We start from the raw sequence: 23,091 nt of genomic DNA, 5'->3' as shown, positions 1-23,091 counted from the left end.
TTTTTCTCTATAGAGAAGGACCGATTTGGAAACTCAGGATGAGGTAACCTGTGCTAATACCTCTACTATCTTCAAGAATGCTTGGTGGCAGTATCGGAATTACCTAAAGAAAACGTACTTCACCGGCAAAGAAACTCATCAAATTCCCTTACGTTCTCCTGAGACACATTTACTAGACGATGACTGGGAATGCCTTGTTCTGTACTGGTCCCGAACCAAGAATGTGGTAAGGTCTATGAGCTCATTTTCTATTTTTAAGTATTATATTCTTGTGTCTTACTGTACTCTGTTCATGTAGAACAAGTGCCTAAACCTGAAGAACAACTGTTCTAATTTAATATTCCATTTCTACCATAGGACATAGATATATGTTTGTTTGATGCTTTTATTATGTACTAGTACTTGGCAATAGAAGACTTGGTAGTTTAATCCTGTCCACCTTACTAATGAACTGGTTCACCGAAATGAGTTTCATATACTAGTACATGCTAAACTTGTTATGTGTCTGCTTGTTTCTTCTTTTAGAATGCTGACAGAATATTAGGGTAGAGTGCCTTATTAAGCAAGGGTAAGGGAAGTAATGCAGATAAGGTTCAGGATAGTGACACATCCTGTCTTGGTTTAGTGTTTGAGTTACTAGCCACTACCGCTTGCACAAGCTATTCAAACTCACTGTCTGAATCAGTTCGGTTTCTTGAGTCTCAACTACAAGCTGAAAGACATCGATCAGCTGTGCTGCGACAAGAAGCGGAAGGACTGCGGAAGTCCCTGGAGCATTCAGATGCATACTTTCTGGTGCAACAGCAAGCGTTGGAGGATTTTAGCGCCAAACAGGACAAAGCTAATCAACTTGCTAAGCTTATTGCCAGCATGGTGGATACCCAGGATAACGTTTCTTGAGCTCTTCTGAAGTTGTTTCAGTTATGCTCTTGTTTTGCTGCCGCGTTTATTTGCACTGGTGGCCAATTTTGACGGCCAGTGTATATGATATGCTGCTTTGTTCCCTATACTTGCACTGGTGGCGAACTTTGATGCCTAGTGGATGTAATATGTGTAATAGCCGTGATAGCCTAGCGTTAGTTGCTTGCTTATTTATTTCCTTGTTGTCTTGTTTATTTGTTTGCTTCTAGTCATTGCAGTTCTTTTCCGCGGTTAACTAGTGGCTGCAATAACCTATTTTTTAAAACTAGGCCACAATAACCATGGGCTAATATTTACTGTAGTGACACTGGGCCTCCTACGGGCCGTAGAAACAGTGGGCCTTCTATGGGCCGTAGAAACAGTAGGCCTTCTACGGGTCGTAGAAACAATGGGCCTTCTACGGGCCGTATCATCAATGGGCCTTATATGGGCCGTATGATCGATTGGCCAAACATGGGCCAATAACAGGCCGCATTATGGCCGTAAACGGGCTAGAGTTGGAATCGTCCGTTCATGGGCCGACCGTAACGGGCCATCGTTAATAGGCCGTATTTGATGACGCTATGAAAACGGACCAACGTATTAACGGACCACAAACGGGCCGACTGTAACCACGGGCTGAATTTGGCCCACAAGCACAAAATGACAGTAACGGGCCGTAAGTAAACGAATGCTGGAAATGAGCCCAAGAATAAATGGACTCTAAGAAGGCCGAAAGATAACATGGGCTGGAAACGGCCCAATGGAATAACGGGCCGTTAATGGGTATAAAGTGATACACTGTTCATTACGGGCCAGTTTCACCATGGGCCGTTAATGGGTGTAAAGTGATACACTGTTCATTACGGGCCAGTTTCACCACGGGCCGTTAATAAGCCAAGAGTTACATAGGGCCTCATATGGGCCGAAAGACGTCATGGGCCATACATGGGCCAGAAGTGAAAACGGGCTGGAATCATATTGGATGGCCCAGATGACGCTACTAGGCCTAATTCGGATAGGGCGTAATGGGCCTTGGGTTAGCGGGCTGTAAATGGGCTATATGCGAACAGGCCGTTAACAGGCTTCACAGGGGCCAGCCTGCCACCTTTTGACCAAGTCAAACGGGCCGGCCTTTTCACAGGAATGGGCCTCTGTTGGGCCGTGCCACGTGTCGACGTATCATAGGCGCCTATCTGACCCACTGGCGAGCTGACACGTGTTTTGTCCGGCCAATAAGAATTTTACACATGGAAATTTCCCATTGGTCGGGGCTGTTAACGGGTTATCGGATCCAAAACCCGACCCGATAGCTTAACGGCGTTCCGTTACGGTGGATGCCACGTGTCGGTCACCCTTGACGAAAGCACTTCTGTGACGCGCGATTTATCGTCATGGAAGTGGACACTTCCGTGATGATAATTTTGGTAATGTCATGGAACACTTCTACGATAGCACAAGTATGACTATCTTGATTCTGTCATAAATTTGTCATGGATGTACATGCATGACAAAAAATGCGACCTATTGTGACAAACACGTATCATCACGGAAGTGTATTTTTTGTAGTGTATATAGGCGAAAGAAGTCAGTCAGGGGAGCCACGAGGGGCCCACGAGGGTGGGGGGCACGCCCAGCGGGGTAGGGCGCGCCTCCATGCATGCCTCGTGGCTTCCTCGAAGCTTCCCTGACGTCTGAATCTCCAACGTATCTATAATTTTTGATTGTTCCATGCTATATTATATTCTGTTTTGGACATTATTGGGCTTTATTTTACACTTTTATATTATTTTTGGGACTAACCTATTAACCGGAGGCCCAGCCCAGAATTGCTGTTTTTGCCTATTTTAGGGTTTCGCATACAAAGAATATCAAACGGAGTCCAAACGGAATGAAACCTTCGGGAACGTGATTTTCAGAACAAACATGATCCAGAGGACTTGGACCCTACGTCAAGCAATCAACGAGGAAGGCACGAGGTAGGGGGCGCGCCTACCCCCCAGGCGCGCCCTCCATCCTTGTGGGCCCCCTGTTGCTCCACCGATGTACTCCTTCCTCCTATATATACCTACGTACCCCCAAACTACCAGATACGGAGCGAAAACCCTAATTCCACCGCCGTAACTTTCTGTATCCACGAGATCCCATCTTGGGGCCTTTTCTGGAGCTCTGCCGGAGGGGGCATCGATCACGGATGGCTTCTACATCAACACCATAGCCCCTCCGATGAAGTGTGAGTAGTTTACTTCAGTCCTACGGGTCCATAGTTATTAGCTAGATGGCTTCTTCTCTCTTTTTGGATCTCAATACAAAGTTCTCCCTCTCTCTTGTGGAGATCTATTCGATGTAATCTTCTTTTGTGGTGTGTTTGTTGAGACCGATGAATTTTGGGTTTATGATCAAGTTTATCTATGAACAATATTTGAATCTTCTTTGAATTCTTTTATGTATGATTGGTTATCTTTGCAAGTCTCTTCGAATTATCCGTTTGGTTTGGCCTACTAGATTGATCTTTCTTGCAATGGGAGAAGTGCTTAGCTTTGGGTTCAATCTTGCGGTGTCCTTTCCCAGTGACAGTAGGGGCAGCAAGGCACGTATTGTATTGTTGCCATCGAGGATAACAAGATGGGGTTTATATCATATTGCATGAGTTTATCCCTCTACATCTTGTCATCTTGCTTAAAGTGTTACTCTGTTCTCTTGAACTTAATACTCTAGATGCATGCTGGATAGCGGTCGATGTGTGGAGTAATAGTAGTAGATGTAGGCAGGAGTCGGTCTACTTGTTTCGGACGTGATGCCTATATACATGATCATACCTATATATTCTCATAACTATGCTCAATTCTGTCAATTGCTCAACAGTAATTTGTTCACCCGCCGTAAATACTTAGGCTCTTGGAAGCCACTAGTGAAACCTATGGCCCCCGGGCCTATCTTCTATCATATTAATCTTGCAATACTTAGTTATTTCCTTTGCCATTTATTTTACTTTCCATCTTTATCATAAAAATACCAAAAATATTATCCTATCATATCTATCAAATCCCACTCTCGTAGGTGACCGTGTAGGGATTGACAACCCCTTATCGCGTTGGTTGCGAGGATTTATTTGTTTGTGTAGGTGTGAGGGACTCGTGCGCGGCCTCCTACTGGATTGATACCTTGGTTCTCAAAAACTGAGGGAAATACTTACGCTACTTTGCTGCATCACCCTTTCCTCTTCAAGGGAAAACCAACGTAGTGCTCAAGAGGTAGCAAGAAGGATTTCTAGCGCCGCTGCTGGGGAGGTTCGTGCAAGACAAGTCAAGATTTGACTCCCGACAATGAGTTACTTGTGGCGCCGTTGCAAGTGAAGACATACGAAGTACCCATCACAAACCCTTATCTCTCGCATTACATTATTTGCCATTTGCCTCTCGTTTTCCTCTCCCCCACTTCACCCTTGCCGTTTTATTCGCCCTCTCTCTCCATCCTCCCTCTATTTCTCTATTTGCCTCCTTTTGCCCATTTCTTGTTTGCTTGTGTGTTGGATTGCTTGCTTGCCATTATGGCTAGTCCCCTATCTTCTCCGTTGTCTCCCAAAAATGAAGTTCTTAATTTTAAGCAAAGGGAAGGAGAAAACCTAAAAGACGCTTGGTATAGAATTTGCAATGCTCAAAATAGATCTACCAGGAAGCAATCTACTTCTATTCTTCTCCGCAATTTTTATGTAGGTGCTATTCCTTGGTGAGGGACTCCTGGATTAGGGGGTCTTCGGACAGCCGGACTATATCCTTTGGCCAGACTGTTGGACTATGAAGATACAAGATTGAAGACTTCGTCTCGTGTCCGGATGGGACTCTCCTTGGCGTGGAAGGCAAGCTAGGCAATATGGACATGTATATCTCCTCCCTTCACTACAAAAAAAGACACATCCGTGACATTTTGGGCCGAATGGAATTTTTTTCTATCATACATATGACACTTCTATGACGATAATTGTGACAAAACCCGGTATCATCATAGATGTGGTGGGCTCCTACTTCTATGACAAAAAATCATGACAGAAAATGGGCTTTTCATCCTGGGTGGGCCAGAGATGCAGCTGCATGACATTCTTTGGGCCGTCCATGATGAAAAAAACCATGTTAGAAGCGAGGGGGAGGAAAATTTCGGGGAGTTCCTGGTTACGGTGGGAGGTCGGGGGCCGAGCGATGCGCGTTTCTCTCATACACGTACACGCGTGTGTGCGAGGCGATGGCTCTAACTGAACCCGAGTGAGGCGTTGGGCTCTAACTGAACCCGAGCGATTGCATTGCAGGCTACGCGTTACTGAACCCGAGCGATCGATCGATGGCTGTTAACTGAACCTGATTGAGCGATTCCTTCGCTGCTGCTAGCTGAAGCCGATCGATGCTGCCTCTAGGATGAACAGTGAGCGTTGCAGGGGGGGGGGTTGTATGAACCCCTATTCAAGAATTCATCCGATTAACCAGTTAACTTGCCGATTAATCCCTACTCGTAGGGTCACCGAGTAGCCGATAAACTGTTAAACCAACCGATTAATTGATTAAATGGCCGATTAACTTGCCGATTAGCCTATTAATCCCCTACTCCCCAACCAAACGAGCAGCTACCAGTTAACGATTTCCTCAACAATGGTATGAATAGTGAGCGGTGGCGTTGCCTCTGGATGAACAGGACCCCGTGGTGTGGTGGAGGGCTGGATGAACAGTAGGCGGTGGAGGGGTGCCCGTGGAGGGGTGGTTGAACAGGACCCCGTGGTGTGGAGGGCTGGATGAACAGTAGATGGTGGAGGGGTGCCCGTGGAGGGGTGGTTGAACAGTAGCTGGTGGAGTAGCACGCGGTGGAGGCTGGATGAATAGGAACCCATGGAGGCTGGAGGAGGTCGACGGTGGAGATGAACAGTATCCCGTGGAGTCCCGTTTTGTGGTACGCCACACCCCTCCCGATGAACAGGACCCCCGTTTCGACCGTAGCGCTCCAACACAAGTCCGTTTCGTCCGTTTTGCGGTACGCCACACCCCTCCCGATCAATAGGACCCCCATTTCGACCATAGGAGGTCTGTTTCGTCCGTTTTGCGGTACGCCACACCCCTCCCGATCAACAGGACCCCCGTTTCGACCGTAGGAGGTCCGTTTCCTCCGTTTTGCGGTACGCCGGACCCCTCCCGATCAATAGGACCCCGTTCCGAACGTAGGAGGTCCGTTTCCTCCGTTGTGCGGTACGCCAGGCCTCATTTCCATCGCCTGTTCCGTCCAAGCCCTCCCGATGAACACGACCACGCATTCTGTTCCGACCCAGCCGGTTGGCTCCCACGCGTTCCGTTGCCTCCCGATGAACACGACGCATTCCGTTGCCTCCCCATGAACACGACGCATTCCGTTGCCTCCCCATGAACATGACGACGACGATGTTTCTCCGTTCCGACCCAGCCATGTACACGAGCCCTGGCCGTACGTATGCGCGAGTTGGCGTTCGAGACCCCGCCCGTATGTACACATACGTGGCCGTATTTTCTTTCTTGCACCCTGGCCGTTGTACGTACGTGTACATGCTACGTGCGCGCCTCTACTACGACACATACACGCCTCTACTACGACACGTGCGCGCCTCTACATCCACCAGTATATATGTACGTACACGTTCGCGACCAGAATGGCAACACTACGTACGCTTCAACCAGGTGGGTCCCGACTGTCAGGCACTTCCTTGCATGCGAAGATGTAGCTGGTGGGTCCCAGCAGTCAGGGGGGCGAATCGTTTTTTTACCCGGACGCACTTCCTTGCGTGCGAAGATGTAGCTGGTGGGTCCCAGCAGTCAGGGGGAAGCGTTTTTTTTCGTGAAATACAGTGGCCCGTTCGGTGGGTCCCAGCTGTCAGGTGGAGGAATCATTATTTTCCGCGTAATAAGGAGGCACTTCCTTGCTGCGGCCGTGGACCCAGCTGTCATCCTCTCCACGTACAGTCCACATCTGATGGAAGTCGTTCCTTGAAAACGTTGACCACGCCGCGCCGAGAGCACCAGGGCGGTGGACGACAGCGAGGCCTAGGAAGGGGACGACGGGGAGCCGGGGAAGACGCGGCAGTCGAAGCCTGCGTGGAGAGGAGTACGAGGGTTCACTAGTTCGGCTGCGGTGTGAGGCTGCCGTCGCCGTAGGGCCTGGCCAGCGGTGGGAATACTAGGGGGCGGTGAGGCCTCCGCGGCAGCAGAGCCGGCCACGAGAGGCAGGAGCATGCGGCACGACCGGCGCTGCTTTAGGCGGCTGGAGCAAGAAGACCAGAGGTTGAAGAAGCACTACGGCCGTTGGATGGACATCATACGGTCACTGGAGCTAGAATCGTTCATATTGACTAAAGTTGACAAAGGCCCCCGTCACAGTCAACTTAGTAGGCCCACAAGTCAGCCTCCCACCATGGTGGGTCCCAGCTAGCAAGGGAGTATTCATTTTTTGTGCGTAATAAGGAGGAACTTCCGGTGGGTCCGAGCTGACAGCGAGGGGAACGTTTTTTTCGCGAAATACGCTGTCCCGTCCGGTGGGTCCCAGCAGTCAGGGGGGAAACGTTTTTTTCGCGAAATAAGGTGGCCCGTCCGGTGGGTCCCTGCTGTCAGGTGGAGGAATAATTATTTTGCGCGTAATAAGGAGGCACTTCCTTGCGGCCGCCTGGACCCAGCTGTCAGCCTCTCCACGTAGAGTACTCTTCCGATGGAAGTCAGTCGTTGACCATGTTGACCACGCCGCGCCGAGAGCACCAGGGCGGTGGTCTGGACGACGGCGAGGCCTAGGAAGGGGACGACGCGGAGCCGGGGAAGACGCAGCAGTGGAAGCCTGCACAGAGAGGAGTACGAGGGTTCACTGGTTCGGCTGCGGTGTGAGGCTGCCATCGCTGCAGAATAACAGGGGGTGTGGGTGAGTAGAGGGATGGCCTGACCAGTGGTGGGAGTAGTATGGGCGGTGAGGCCTCCGCAGCATCACACCCGGCCACGGGAGGCAGGAGCGCGCGACACGACCGACACTGCTTTGGACGGCTGGAGCAAGAAGACCAGAGGTTGAAGAAGCACTACGGCCGTTGGATGGACACCGTACGATCACTGTAGCTAGAATCGTTTATATTGACTAAGTTGACAAAGCCCTCGGTACGCGTCAACTTAGTAGGCCCACAGCTCAGATTTGGCAGAGAACATATAGCCCATTTGGGATTTGTAAGAATGTACAACCAATTTTTTAATTCTAATGGAATTTACTACAGCCCATTTACAGTTTCTTAAAAGTACAGCCCAACTTCTAGCTAGGACAACAGTTAATAATTTCAAACAACCGCTCAAAACAGAATTCAAAAAAAATTCCCACATTTTGATGGGATCCGAAATACTTTTATCTGAAATTTCTAGTCAGGTTAAATATAATTTCAAAATAGAGTTGTATTATGTTAAAATCCAACGAAATATTGCACGCGCAACAAGTAATGAAATTAAAATTTTCAAATTCCAAAAATAACATATTTTTCAAACTAATTACGTGTTTGGTGCATAGTAACTGTCCAGTTATTATAATTACATCCCATTTATTATTTCTTAAAGTCCATTTTCTTGTTAAGCCTAATGCATACCTCCTAGGAAAGTTTGCAGCCCAGCAGGGCGGAGAATAACAAGTTGACCCGAATATTGTGTACAACTGTCGGCCCAGTTGCATTGCTGATGTTGAAAAAAGGCCTGTGTAGTACAGTACAAGCCAACATGGTTACTCAGCCCACATTCAGCGACGCCCGAAAGGCCCAAACAAGGCTTCTGTACAACTTTTTGAAGTCATTGAGCTCAATTAATAACTTAAGAAAAAAGTTAGATTATAGTGGAACCTAAAAGCTGTCACGAGCAAATAAATAATTCAACGGGTCCCACTTGTGCGTGTGCGCGTGTGTGTGCGCATGTGTGTGTGAGAGAGAGAGAGACCCATCGGTCGATGCTCATAAATACATCTTTCAGCCATATGCATTGCTGATGCTCAGTAAAAACTTATATAGTTGACACAATCATATAGAACATTATAGCACACTGAACTTGCATACAAAAATTTCATGCAGGCGGCACAATCAGGATGGAAGCAGTGGATCGCTACGGGAAGGGCTATGTTGAAACCAACGAAGTCGTACATAACAGTTCATCGTCTTTATCAATGACGGGGAAATATCTTGAATGTTGTGCAAAGAAAACAGACAGACAACACAATAAGTTCTGCTAGCACATTAAGTTGACGTACAACCCTTTCTAAAAGAAGTTCAGGTAAAAAATTAGAACATGTCACAATCAAATGTACTGGCATATCAGTGCTTCACACCCATAGCTCGGATTTAACTAGTATCTGACAAGATTCAGTTGTTACCTCAAATCAAAGCACATCCAGGCAGCCAGCCTTGCCTCTTCTCCCAAAGAAGTAGTGGCCTCCGCCGTGCGATGGAGTAGGCCCTGTTCCATCCATTGTTCGGAGCAACACGGGGAAAGTCTGATGTTGACTCCTGTAATGGACGTCGTCGACGGACCCTGGCACCAACAGTGGCGGCATGACTTCGATTGATGGATTGACCACTTCTTCGACATGCACGAACACTCGATACATGTACATCCCTAACATGGTCCGCGGCGGCCTTGGTGGCGACGAATAGTACAACCCCGGTTCCTGCACCGGCATCTCAACACCAATCACCTTCGGTATGGTGGATGACTTATTCATCCATGCCATAACCGTCAGAGCCCAGCTGTCCAGAGGAACAAACATACTTACGAGCTCACCTCCAAGGTCGTTGATAAGCTTGTTCATGGACTCGCTGTTCCAAGCACGTCGAGGCATGCCGTGGAAGGTAAGCTTTGTCAAAAACTCAAGCTCAGAGGGCACCGAGCCCCATCCTGGGTGCCATCGATCAAAGCTCACCAGCGCGCCATCACAGAACAAACGCCGGGAAGCTTCGAACACACGACTGCAGTCGAAAGTTGTCCAGAACCTGACGAAGAAATCAGCCGGTGGCGGACAGACTTCGACACACAAATATGCTCTCGGCGCGCAAGCGCACGAAAACACCGGTGGCGCCCACATGTCGGCCTAAAAGTCCTTATTCTTTCTTTTTTGGAGAGCCCGGCCTTTTTTCAGGATCTTTTGAGAGCCTGGCCTGAGAGTCATAATTGACCTGTTTGGCATTGCGTTACTACTCGGCCCATATTCAACGACACCTCACTGGCCCAAACAAGTGTACATCATCGAAAAGACACTGAGCTCAAATTATATAACTTGAAAAAAGGAGATATACTCTGAACACTGGAGAATGGTGATGCCCTCATTTAGCCCACCAGTAGTTCGAGACAATAAATAGTTTGAAACAACGATATATACAACATTCAAACACTGACTAGTGACTACTACTGACATAAACAGCAAGACACGATAGTTCATAAGAAGTCTTGCTACACCACCAAAACGCACCCATCTGCAGCGCTCATACTCTCGTGATCCAGACGAGAATGACATTCTAAATAGAAGTAACTATTACATAGTAAGAGTGACATAGACGAGGATGACCAAATGACAAGGAATATGCATAACAAAAGAAAGAACTAGCCATCCACAACCAGCAGCAAAGACAACAAAGTCATTGGAAGAGATGATCCAACACCATCATAATTTGCAGCCCCGCTTCAGCGACCATTGATCCGGAGACACCAGTACTCCACCCTTTCGACGCAACAGCCCAATTATCTATCAACCTGAAGGCTTGAACCACATCACTGCCTGTCATAATTGAGACATCCAAGGATCAAAGTTAATTCGGATGCCTTTGTCATTCTCACCTTCTTTTGGCTGCAGGCTGTATCGTTGACAATCAGGGGAGTTTGCTCCCGAACTCCTAGGGCTCGCCGTGTAGACACAGTTTTCCATAGCAAACAGAGCCTCTCTGCCATCAAGGTCCTTGCCAACGGTGATCTCCTGGTTAATCAGATAATTGAGTCTAAGAAACAGAGAGTGTGAACCAAGGCTGTTTACCCGCCTCCAACTAAAAAATCCTAAAGACCCCAACAAGCTGGTATCCTGCTCATAGACGTAACAACCACTGTCCGGATACTCACGTATTACACGGTGCTTGTATACAGTGGGTTTTTTGCAATATAACTTTTCCGGCTCATGTGTCCGAATGATCATCGGTCTTTTGCCGCCGTCTGATCGAGCGAGGAACCAGTTGTGATTTCCTGTTTTTGGCAAAGGTGGTGTGATTACAAAGGGTAGTAACTGTAGGGACATTGCATCATATCAAAAAGGACAGGCAATGTTAATGTAAGATCAACTTGTTGTACCTATTATATTCTCAATAAAGTTTTGGATGTGCTGTGGGGGTTTTGCCCCACAGTTCACAGTCAAAAAAAATGTTAATGTAAGATCAACATTGTTCAGAGTATGAGTAGGATAATGCAAGAAACAACATTGATATGTCCCTGTTGGAACTGGGAGGAAAATACAGGGAAATGTATATTGGGTTCGAAAATATAGAAGTGCCATGCATGGTTATACTCATGTTATCTCGCAATCGATTCTTCACAGGAAACTACCATGTCATGCATGTTATGTAATCATGTTCTGTCCTCACAAACAAATTCTTCAAGGTAACTAACAGACCATGCATTGTTATATACTCGTGTTCGTGGGCAAATTTTTTGTGAGGATATTATTCTAGCCATTGATTGCTGAAGGGCAAATATAGGTATGTACACATGCTAAGCATTGCAGGATTTCACTACTTCCAAATATAGAGTTCTCCATATGCACATTTACTTCCCTAATGTATGGTTAGATGAAACCAATAGTGTGGTGCATGTTTCTACAATCTTCTGCAAAACAAGGTCCGTCCAACTGACATAGTAATCTAGATGACTTGGACCGCGATGGTAATACTCTATATAATCCAATGGAGGAAGGATAATCTCATGGGAGGTCTGGAAGTTCACGAGCACCAACTTTTTGCTGTCTTCTCTGAAGGCAGCCATGCAGTGGGAGTTCATGCCGACCCAGTACATACCTTCCAAGAAGTTTCAGGCGATGGTGATCGGATCGATGTCGACGGAAATGATGTACGGCGACCCACTACATACCTGCAAAGAAGTTTCGGCTAATGGAGATCGGATTGAAGTCGAGGGGCATCATGCACGCCTCCGTATCATGGTATGCCAATCTCGCAAGACCAGATAGCAGCAAGCAGGGTGTCTTGAAAAGCTTAGGCCTCGCTTCAACGATGGCCGTGTGCATGTCCCTCGAGCATGCAACCAGCCGCAGGGCGCTCAACATATCCATACACGAACAACAGAGGCCGAGGATGTCACTGGGGAGATTGCTCCAATCGCGGCTCATATGGATGCTGCGCGTTTTGTGTTTGGCCATGGTGGAGTTTGGAAGGGGGCTTGATTTACGGGGGAGAAGGATGTCTGTGCTGGAGTGGCTAGCGAGGGAATAGTGGTACTGGGGGAGGCGAGTGAGGCGACGGTACACGGGGGCACAGTGAGATGGAGACGGAGACGGAGAAGGAGATGGAGATGGAGTGGTGCTATGGGAGCGGAGAGGGAGATGAGGCAAGGCACCAATGTGCTGTACAGTGGCGGTGATAGACTGCATAGTGCACAGGGTGAGGCTAACTTTGGTAACCTGAACACGCCGCCTGGACTAGTGTCAGGCGCAGGGTGTTGTCACTTCACTGTGAGGATCGGATGAATAGTATTTTGACCATCAAGTGTACCACAATTGTACTACTACTACCACTAATAGTAGGAACATGAGTACTCCAGTATTGTATAGCGGAAATAGGTCTCCCGTGCTAGCATGCCTGTTCACTTCATCATTCAGGTATCATCCATATTGCGAGCAGAACCAAATTCTCGTGCATGCCCAATCAACGCCCTGCCGTGATGCATGCAGTGGTCATTCTGGTGCATCAAGGGCGGCATGCAGATCGTTCCACACTTGAGAAGAGGAAAAATGGAAAGGTAGAACACAACAGCAGAGGAAGAGAATGCTGGCTAACGAGGCTGGGAGGGGATAGAGCAGGAAGTGAATGCTCCACGCCTAAAGGTTTTGGGAAAACCTGATTTTCATAAGGTGACTTATACTCACCTAAACGGAGGGAGTATTCCTTAACCAGAGAATGTTGTGTCTCCCACTCACGCGCTCAAAAAAAACTACGACACATTTCTTTATCTGTTTGCATAGGTCCCACCTATCAGGAAGGATGGGCACGTACACGAACATGTATGACTCATCAGTCTACCCGCATAGCCTTTTCGTTTAGTCTACCTAGCCGTCTAATCAACTGCCTGCACGCCACTTCTCCCATTTACTTCTCCATCGGGAACCGATTCTCCTCGGCTTCTTCACCTCCCCTTCGTCTTAATTTGCATCCAAACCCCACTGCGTTCACATTGTTTTAACCTCTTTAAATAATCATTTACTACTTCAGTTAGACTAGCCATCTAATCCTAATTCTCCAAACCTCTTTAAATAATCATCTACTACTTCAGTTAGACTAGCCATCTAATCCTATCACTGCCTTGCCCTGCCTTTCCTTCACTGACAGGTGGGACCCATGCTTATGGGTCCCACATGTGAGTGACAAAATGGTAGGATTGTTCGCGTCAGGGGATCCTCATCCCCCCGACGTGCCCCTCATCCCTCTCGGCCCCACCGCTCCTCTGCCTTTGTGTGCATGACATGCGGGCCAGCTGAACTGTGGCGACCATCAACTTTCTACCATAGACACAGCCGATTGGACGCGGTTTACCTGCTCCGCTGCTGTGCTCCGATCCGTACTCCCGCACCATCGAATTTTCATCCAGCGGCTATGACACATTTCGTCCCGGGCATCAATCCTCAGCTAGAGTACTTATGTACTACAGGTAGAACCCGCCGGTGTGGCCATCTATGCCTCGTAATGCCCCAATGCCCAGCTGTGGCACCCTCGCCACGGCCACGCCACCATCGTCCGGTTCATCTCGAACGAGTGAGTCGCGAACCACGCCACCACCATGAGAATGACATGTGTGCCAGCCGCATTTAAGGTCCGCATGTCATTGACTCATAGGTCGGGCACTAAGCCACTGAAGTTCGGTCCCGTGGGCCCCGAGAGGGAAATGTAACTCCTGCGGCAGGCCTTGTGGTGCTCCCGTAGTACGAGCTCGTGCCAAAATTGGAATTTGTTTCTTACTACTACCAACTAGTACTAGTAAGGTACACATGCATTGCACGCATGATATTCTGGTGGTTTGTGCATTATGCTTCTACATGTGGAGCTTTCTGGATTCTAACATGTGGCAAAATCTGGTGGAATGTAAGGTTAGGCAAGTTTGATTAACTTAGGTGAGTGTTTGGTTCAAGCCACACCTTAGGCAAGCCACACTAAGGCCCCACATGACATACACACAAAAAATGTGGCAAGATTCCCTTAGGCTTGCCAACTTGTGGCTCTCATTTTGAAGAACTAATAAGTTTGCCTAAGATTAGTTGTGGCAAAGTTAGTCATGAATTAAGTTCAACCATGGAGTCTTCTCGATTATACATGTGGCAGAATTTGGTGGATGATACCCAACGGCCAATAGTGCTCGGATTTGCCATCTTTGTACTGTCGGATTGGCTTCATCCAACGACCAACTTTCAAAGTTTTTCACACACTATATAGGGGGTATAGATATAGATGTGCTGGTCCGTTGCAATGGATCCAAAGTATATTTATTTAGTGGAGTGCACTCTAAACACATTATCTATTTATTTTTCTCTAACCTTCCATAGTCATGCAACCAAGCCACAAAAGCTTCATGGGTGCCCCCCACACCATATTATTCATATGACATTGATTGAAAAAAAGATAAATCACCCAAAACAATATCTTCCCGTGTTTTGTTCCTACGATGTTGTGTCGTGCATGTACCTACTAGTTGTATAGTGGTAGTACTAGTAATATAGTATTAGGAGTACAAACTTGGTACTAGTAGGAGTACTACTAGTACGGAATGCTCCTACTCTATCAATGAGCCCCGTCTGACACCAAATTTCCTTGCTTCCGTGCTACAACTATATCTTCCCCTTGTTTCTGTTTTCCAACCCAGCGGCGGGCGGGGTGTCAGTTTGCTCTACGGCGGTCCCACATGAAAGTGAAAATGCTAGGCAACACGCCTTCCCTAAGCTATGTGTCGTGCCGGATGGGCCGTGTTGTACTCCCTATTCCCGGGCGTGTGGGGGTGCGACGCGAACGCGGTAGGCCTTTTCCTTTTACCAGCAATGTGCCCGTGCGTTGCGACGGATCCAAAGTAGTAGAATAGTAGTATTTGTTCACAAACTTGAAAGAAATCACTATTGTTTTGATATACTCCTAATATATTACTCCCTCCGTACCTAAATATTTGTCTTTTTTGAGATTTCAAATGGACTATCACATGTGGATTATATAGACATATTCTAGTGTTTCTAGAAAGATGCTCGCGCGTTGCACGAAGTTGATGGAAAAGGTAAGCACAACTTATAAATTGACGGATGAAGTAGTAGTTACAGTGATGCATATAATTAAGCAAAGGGATCGCACATGTCGGTATTGACTGGAACGAGAATGCAACAACACAATAATAATTAAGGCCATGATGATGTGATCGCAGTGGTGGTTACAAAAGGCAAGAAGAAAGATGGATCCACGAACGTACGACCTCCTCCTCCTCAAATTAGTGCGTCGGGCCACCGACCGGCGGCTAAGGAGCGGCGGCTTTTGTGGCGAGGTCGAGGTGCTTCTCAGCAAAGGCATCCAAGGCTTCCAGCCGGTTGAGGAAGGCCAACGTCGTAGCGTCCTCACTAGCCTTGTAGATACCTATGTACACGATTTTCTCGTACACGTGGATGTGTAGGTTGACGAATTCTTGCAGGGCGAGGCGCCTCGCGGCGAGCGCGACCTCCAGGTGGACATTCTTCATGGCGTCGGCGGGCAGTCGCAGGGCCACCAGTGCTTGAAAGAGGTTCCGGCCATGGAGGCCGATTAGGGTGGCAGGCAATGAGGAGCCCGGGCGCACGGGCTGGAGGAGTACGGCGATGTCATCCGCAAGCTTCTTGAGAACGGTGAACTTGTTGCTGGTGGCAACGATCATTTGGTCCAACTAAGAGTCGTAGTTGGTGTCGATGGCGGCCATCCACCAGCCGATCACCAACACCGTTTGGAGACGATCCTCGGCGCCATGCCGCAGGCCGGCATCATGGACCATCTGGCGCAGCCGCTGGCCGCTCACGCGCATCGCCGCCATGGGTCTGGAGTGAGCTCTTTTGCGCTTAGTGTAGGTGCTTAGGCAAATGCTTAGGTGCGTACGATGTGGTAGATGCATTGGAATGGAGGGGCGCCTTTATATGAGGGCAATGAGGGCAAACTGCGTTGCATTCACATCGTGCAGCCTCTTTTCCCGGACCTCCTCCCATTACTTCCCTCATCCATTAATTGAAGGAGGATGCATTGGCCATTCAACATATTGGGAACCGCTACTCCCTCCCTCGTCTGCATTAAATCCATATCGGGAACTGCGTCGCTCGCTATCAAATCGAATACTCCCTCCGTCTAGGTGAGTATTAAGTCATCTTACGAAAACCAAATAGTAAACACATAGGCGTGGTGCATTAACTCTCACGTTGTTTCTTATTTTTTGACATAAATAGAGGAATCAACCAAGAAGAGATGTGGGGCTTGTATGCTTTTAATGACTTGAGACTATCAAACATGACATGCAGTGGTCAGCTCGTTGCACAAGAACAAATACAACCCACGTCAGCACACACGCATCTTATATAGCATCACATCCAATGGCTATAAAAGATGAATGAGACCAAATTATATCTCATCTAGATGAGTTCTAGCAAAACTGTATTAATAATACTTAGTACTCCTGCGCCATGTATCATATATTAGTATCATGTAGTACTTTATTTATTTATGAGGTATCCAGATGGCACTGCACCGCCAAGAAAAGAGGGTAACATCAAAATTATGGACTACTTTTTTGAGTATGTTGGTAAGGTCCGGTCATAGTCACTTGTTGAAATCTCTAAAAAGACAAATACTCCCTCCGTCCAGAAATACTTGTCATCAAAATGGATTAAAGGAAATGTATCTAGACATATTTTAGTTTTAGATACATCTCTTTTTATCCATTTTGATGACAAGTATTTTCAGACGGAGGGAGTAGAAAACAGAGTTGGTGATGATGGTGTGCGTGCCATCCTGCAATATAGGCCGTCAGATTTATATCCAACGGATAGGAAAGAAACTATGGCAATTTTGCAAAAATATACCCACACGTCTCTCCATGTTCGCAAATAAGGCCTTCCCTCATTCAACCTTTTCTCTCATAATGTCAACTACTCATACAAATGCATCTTGAGGTGTCCATAGAATCGAAGAGAGGGATGATGTGTGTGTGCGCGATCGATAAAGAGTGCCATCGAATTTGTGTGTGCCCACGTCAAAGATATAGAGTGGCTGGCCTACTGGAACGTGAGATGGGACATGTGTAGTTTGTCTCTGTGGCATGGATACCTACCTGCAGCGCTCGACTATCAATGTGTGGTGGGGAAAGAGGGAGGCCCAATTAACTATAGAGGTACAATGGCTGGTATATGTGTGGAGGAGCAGAGAGGCCTACCTCATGTATTAAGGAGATCGATCTGCCTCATGTATTAAGGGAGATCAATCGGCATCCATGCATATGTGCAGGAGAGGAATAAGGTTGGGAGAGAGACAGAGCTAGAGTGTTGGAGAGGGTGGTAGTGGAGTTGCTTCTAACAAATGTGGGATAGGCTTGCTAGACAAACGGAGGGCACGCCCGCAATATCAATAAGAGAGGAGATGGCTGCTTGTTGTCTATGCACGTGCATGTGAGAGACGGGTCAGGAGGCATGCATGAATGATGAGGGGGGACGATGTGGCTGTGGTAAGCAGACGTAACTACATAGGAAGATCAATCGCCCTTTGTTAGAGAAAGGAGAGACATAACTTGTGAGGTACGTCGATTGATGGGGGGATAGTTAAAGTCGATCTAGGTATATGTTGGGAGATCGATTGGTATACGTGCATGTGTGTGTTAGAAGCAAATGAGGCACGAGGAGAAGGATAGAGAGAGAGAGGGATGCATGTAGGAGGTGGTGCGAGAGGCATACTATATCAAGGGGGGAGGAGTGTGCGAGTACGAGAACGATGAAAAGAGTGGTGGGAGTGAGGCATGGACGGTGACAAGAGAAGAGGGGAAGCTTGTGTTTGTGCTAGGCACACCTGGCTAGAGAGGCATATCGATCGATGTGTGCCGTAAAGAAGGAGCTGGGGGGCCTACACACACCGTGGGTGAACGACCTAAAGTGAAAAGACGAATTTGCGCGATGGAGCTAGAGAATGCTGAGGGAGGGTGAGAGGGATGCGGGCGTGTGCATGCACAAGAGAAAGTTAGCGCTAGCTACAAAGATAAGAGGGTTGTGTGGGTGTAAAAGACGAATAGAGATCATATATACTTCATTATAAAAAGTGAATTCGGATATTTGAAGAATTTATCATAGTGTTTCAAACCGACACATGTGTGAATATATATAACGGTGATACACATGGTGTGGTTATGAACATGTTATACTACATTTAATATATTTTATCTCTACTCTTATAAAAAACGGAGTTGTTGATGATGGTATGCCTGCCATCCTACATTATAGGCCGTCCGAATTATATCTGGCGGATAGCAAGGAAACTATGATGGTTGAAGTTGGCAACAATCATGATTTTAGATTCTTATTGAAATAGAGAAACGAATTCAAATTTAGTTCGAATTGCAGCGGTAGTATAGACATTTGGAATGCACTAAAATGTTGGTATGAGTAGGTTACATGCATTATACAGCAAGCAAAAAAATATAATGGGACATAACATGGATTCATACTCCCTCCTTCCATCTATATAGGGCGTAATGAGATTTTTAAGACCGCCTTTGACTATTGACAAGATTAATAGTACATGACATGCACAATGTGAAAATTATATCATTGAAAGAATCTTTCACAGACGAATTTAACGGTGTGCTTTGTGTAAGTTGCATGTCATATATCATTGCTCTAATATTTGGTCAAAGTTAGCATCGAAAAACGCATTAGGCCCCATATAGATGGAAGGAGGGAGTAGCTTTGAATAGCATTTGTATAGTAAAACGGGGCAAGACTCTCTCTTTGTGTGGTGTGAATAGTTTTTATTTTTTTCGTTTTCTTTTTGGTTGAGGGAAGTGCGAATTGACTTGGTACGTACAACTACAATATTAATACACGTTAGGCTTGTCCCTAAAATTCAACCCGCGTCTTGTTATATCCCGAAAATTCAGATATCGTGCTCCCAAAACTGGCGCCTTCACAACCCGCGCCTTGCTATCCCGAAATTACAACACGCGCAAAAACTCCCTCCAGCTGCCAAATCCTGACACGCGAAATCCCCCTTCTAACCCTAAGCTGAAAAGGGCCGCTAGTTCAAATCGGTGGGGGGTACTTTTGTAACACACCCTACATTTTGGACAAGCGCGTCCCTAAGTCATGCTTCACCCCCTTCCATCGCCCCCTTTTCGCCATTCGAAATCCCAGGCCGCCATAACCTCTCCGCTCCAGCCGCGAAACCCCACCCTCCTCCGTCCACCACATCACCGCTGCCCAGCCGGAGCCACTTCCCCGACGACGTCATCCACCACAACAGCTCGACGTCCCTCGTCCACCTCCCCGGATAAGGATCCGTTGTTCATCTCGCCGTCCCGCCGGTTCAGCCGCCCTGTCCTCCACCTCCAAGGAGCTGCTCTGACGATCGCCTCGTCTATCGCGGCGGCTCCATCCCCACAGCATCACCTTAACCTGCTCCACCAGAACCGCAGCATCCTCACCGACTCCTCGGACGAAGCCGATGCCTACTTGCGCCACCAAAGAGGTTGTACACTCATCGCATCGCACCTTCTCCTTAACTTGACCTCCCGGCACCGACGGTGCTCCATCCCGCACCCCCATGGAGCGGCTGCCTTGAAGCTGGCGCCGCGGGCGACATCTCTACGGCGGCTCTCCCCCAGTGCGAGGCGCCTTTGGCAGCGGCGTCCATACCAGCCAGATCTGCTGCTGCTGCTCCAGGTCTCGTTCGCTTGCTCGTGCTGCTGCTGCTGCTCCGGCTCTCGCTCGATCGCTCGCTCGCCTAGCTGCTGCTGCTGCTCTCCCCCTCGCTCGTTCTGCTGCTCTGCTTCGATTAAGCCACACTTCAGTCGACTGAATCGACTTTTGGGTCAGTCGATTTTCAAGGGTTGGGGGGCTCGCCGGAGTTAAGGAAGAACCACCCGCAGCGGGGACAGGGGCTCACCGGAGAGGTACCCCACTATCTATCTTAGGGTTCAGGGTGGGGGGGGGGGCTAGAGGGCTGGCAGGGGCGGCGGTGGCGAGTTGTTTCGGGGCGGCGAGGTGGCGCTGGGGCCGGCGGTTCGGCCGGTGGTGGCTGGCGGCTCAGGGGGGTGCAGGTTGAAGATGAACTGCAGGCCCTCCCTAAACTACATGTCAAGTGCCTCTCTGCTACCATTGTGTTCAGTTTCGACAGTAGCATTCAGATTCCACAGTAAATTTCAGTTTCGACAGTTAAGTTCAGAGTCACCAATTTTTACCTCATTTGTTGTAGTCAGGTGGTTTTTGGTGATGTTAATTTTACATCCATTTTACATCATCTATTGGAGATGCTATTAGAATCCCACTTGAGATTGACGATGTCTGTCTTGTGCTGCTTCAGCCTTGACGTCTTACGGCTCACCGGAGCTGCTCCAACGATAGAACGATCCATCACAATAGAGCAGCGCCCTGGATGCCGTCTACAGATTCCTCAGATCTTCTTCCACACCTCCGACAGCCACCTCTGCCTCAACTGCTTCAGCGACCAACCCAATGATGCTGAGGTCGACACGGCTACGGCAAAGATGTTGTACACTTTTTGCATCACTTATTACTATACATTCACGTCGATCCATTAGGGCTATTTTGGTTCAACGGAAAAACATCGATCAACTGGTTGTTACCATCACTCTAAATTTTTGCATGCTCTCCTTACATAATCTCACCATATTTTTTCGTATGCATGTCAGATATCGTACACAGTCATGCTGAACATCTAGAGAAAAAGAGGAGAGTTTTGCGCGGCAATACAATGTCATGCAGACATCGCTCCATGGTGGGTTCAATGGCAAACCCTCCCCACCCCTCTCCAGATTGTAATCCAGAGGAAGATATCTATTCTGAGGCAGATTCAGACACCGCTGACGACTCCTATTTACCCCCAAGGTGTTTGCTCTACCTTGGCATGATGATGTTAGTCATATCATGCATATGTTGCCTTGCAGTGCCTACTTTTGACATCATATATGTCATCTGCTTAGTTTAGACATGTTCTGTAATGCCACCTGTTTAGTTTCTATATCATATATAGGAATTATGCGGTCTCATGTCTTTTAGCCAGCCATAATATATGTGAAATGTGCAATGCCATCCTGTTTAACCAGGCATCATATATTTGAATGATATCTTGCCCATCCGTTTCTTCATTACATTTCCATTTGTCGACAATGTTTGTACATTAAACTACTTTTCCTGTGAATCAGCCATTTGGGTGGGAGGTGGAAAAATCTGGAGTGAAAACAAGGCCTTCAGAGCAGACAGTGCTACCTGTCGAAGCAGATCTCTTGTTGGGTCCTGATAGCTCCTCAGAGATGGATTCAGAGACAGATGACCAGTCCTATTCCCCCATTGAGGTGTATGCTCTAACTTGGCACGGTTATACTGCTCATATCATGCATACGGTGTCTTGCATTGCATAGTTTAGACATCATATACACAATATTCAACACCATGTTCTTAGTTCAGACATCATATCGAATGCCCTTTGTTTAGCATATAAATCACATATGTGAATTAAATGATGCGATCCTGATTACTTAGATAACATGTAGGTGAATTATGTCATGCGATCCTGTTTAGTTATTCATCATATCTTTAAAATATGTTATGCTATGCTATCTAGTTTAGATAGATATCATATATGTGAAATTATGTCATGCTATCCGTTTTTGTTAAACAATATACATGTCAACTATTTCATGCCCTCTTTTTTCCACACTATCTATTGCATCTGTCTTTCATACAATGTCTGTACATTCAACTATGTTTCCTGTTTATCAGCCATTTGAATTGGAGCGGGTGATGCCAGTATCTAGCGGACTAAAAACACGGTCTTCAAATAAAATAGTGCTACCTCTTGGTGGAGATATCACCCCGGTTGTACATGCACAAGAACCAACCCTACCACACATAACCCAAACTCTCGCAGATTGTACCCTACTGGGATGGACAGAGAACCAGCTTCACCCAATCTAACCCCAACCCTAGCCAATAGTAACCCAATTCCTGTTGACACAACACCATCTCCACCATAGAGCTCCCAAACAAGAGCAGTTAGTAAGGCAGCTCCAGTGCCCAAAGGGCTAGTACTATCACGACGAACCCCAACTCCACTAGTTAGTACGCCTATTCCTGTGGAGGAAGCACAACCAGCTAGTCGTAGTTTAGCATCTGTCGCATTTGATGTTGTTAAATCGTATGTGCGTATCTTCCCATCTTGGAAATATTATACTGAAAATGAAGGAAAATGCCAGTTGCAGGTGTTTGTCCAGGAGTTATGTGTAAGTAATGTTATTCATGGCAATTACTTTGCTTCGTCCCATACATCCTACCTCCATGATGGTTATAATACAACAAATTTTCCCATTTTTCTCTATAGAGAAGGACCGATTTGGAAACTCAGGATGAGGTAACCTGTGCTAATACCTCTGCTATCTTCAATAATGCTTGGTGGCAGTATCGGAATTACCTGAAGAAAACGTACTTCACCGGCAAAGAAACTCATGAAATTCCCTTACGTTTTCCTGAGACACATTTACTGGACGATGACTGGGAACGCCTTGTTCTGTACTGGTCCCGAACCAAGAATGTGGTAAGGTCTATGAGCTCATTTTCTATTTTTAAGTATTATATTCTTTCATCTTACTGTACTCCGTTCATGTAGAACAAGTGCCTAAACCTGAAGAACAACTGTTCTAATTTAAGATT

This window comes from Triticum urartu, chromosome 1A (genome assembly GCF_056163025.1).
Source record: "Triticum urartu cultivar PI428250 chromosome 1A, HENAU_Tu73, whole genome shotgun sequence".
NCBI lineage: Eukaryota > Viridiplantae > Streptophyta > Magnoliopsida > Poales > Poaceae > Triticum > Triticum urartu.
This window is presented reverse-complemented; position numbering follows the sequence as displayed.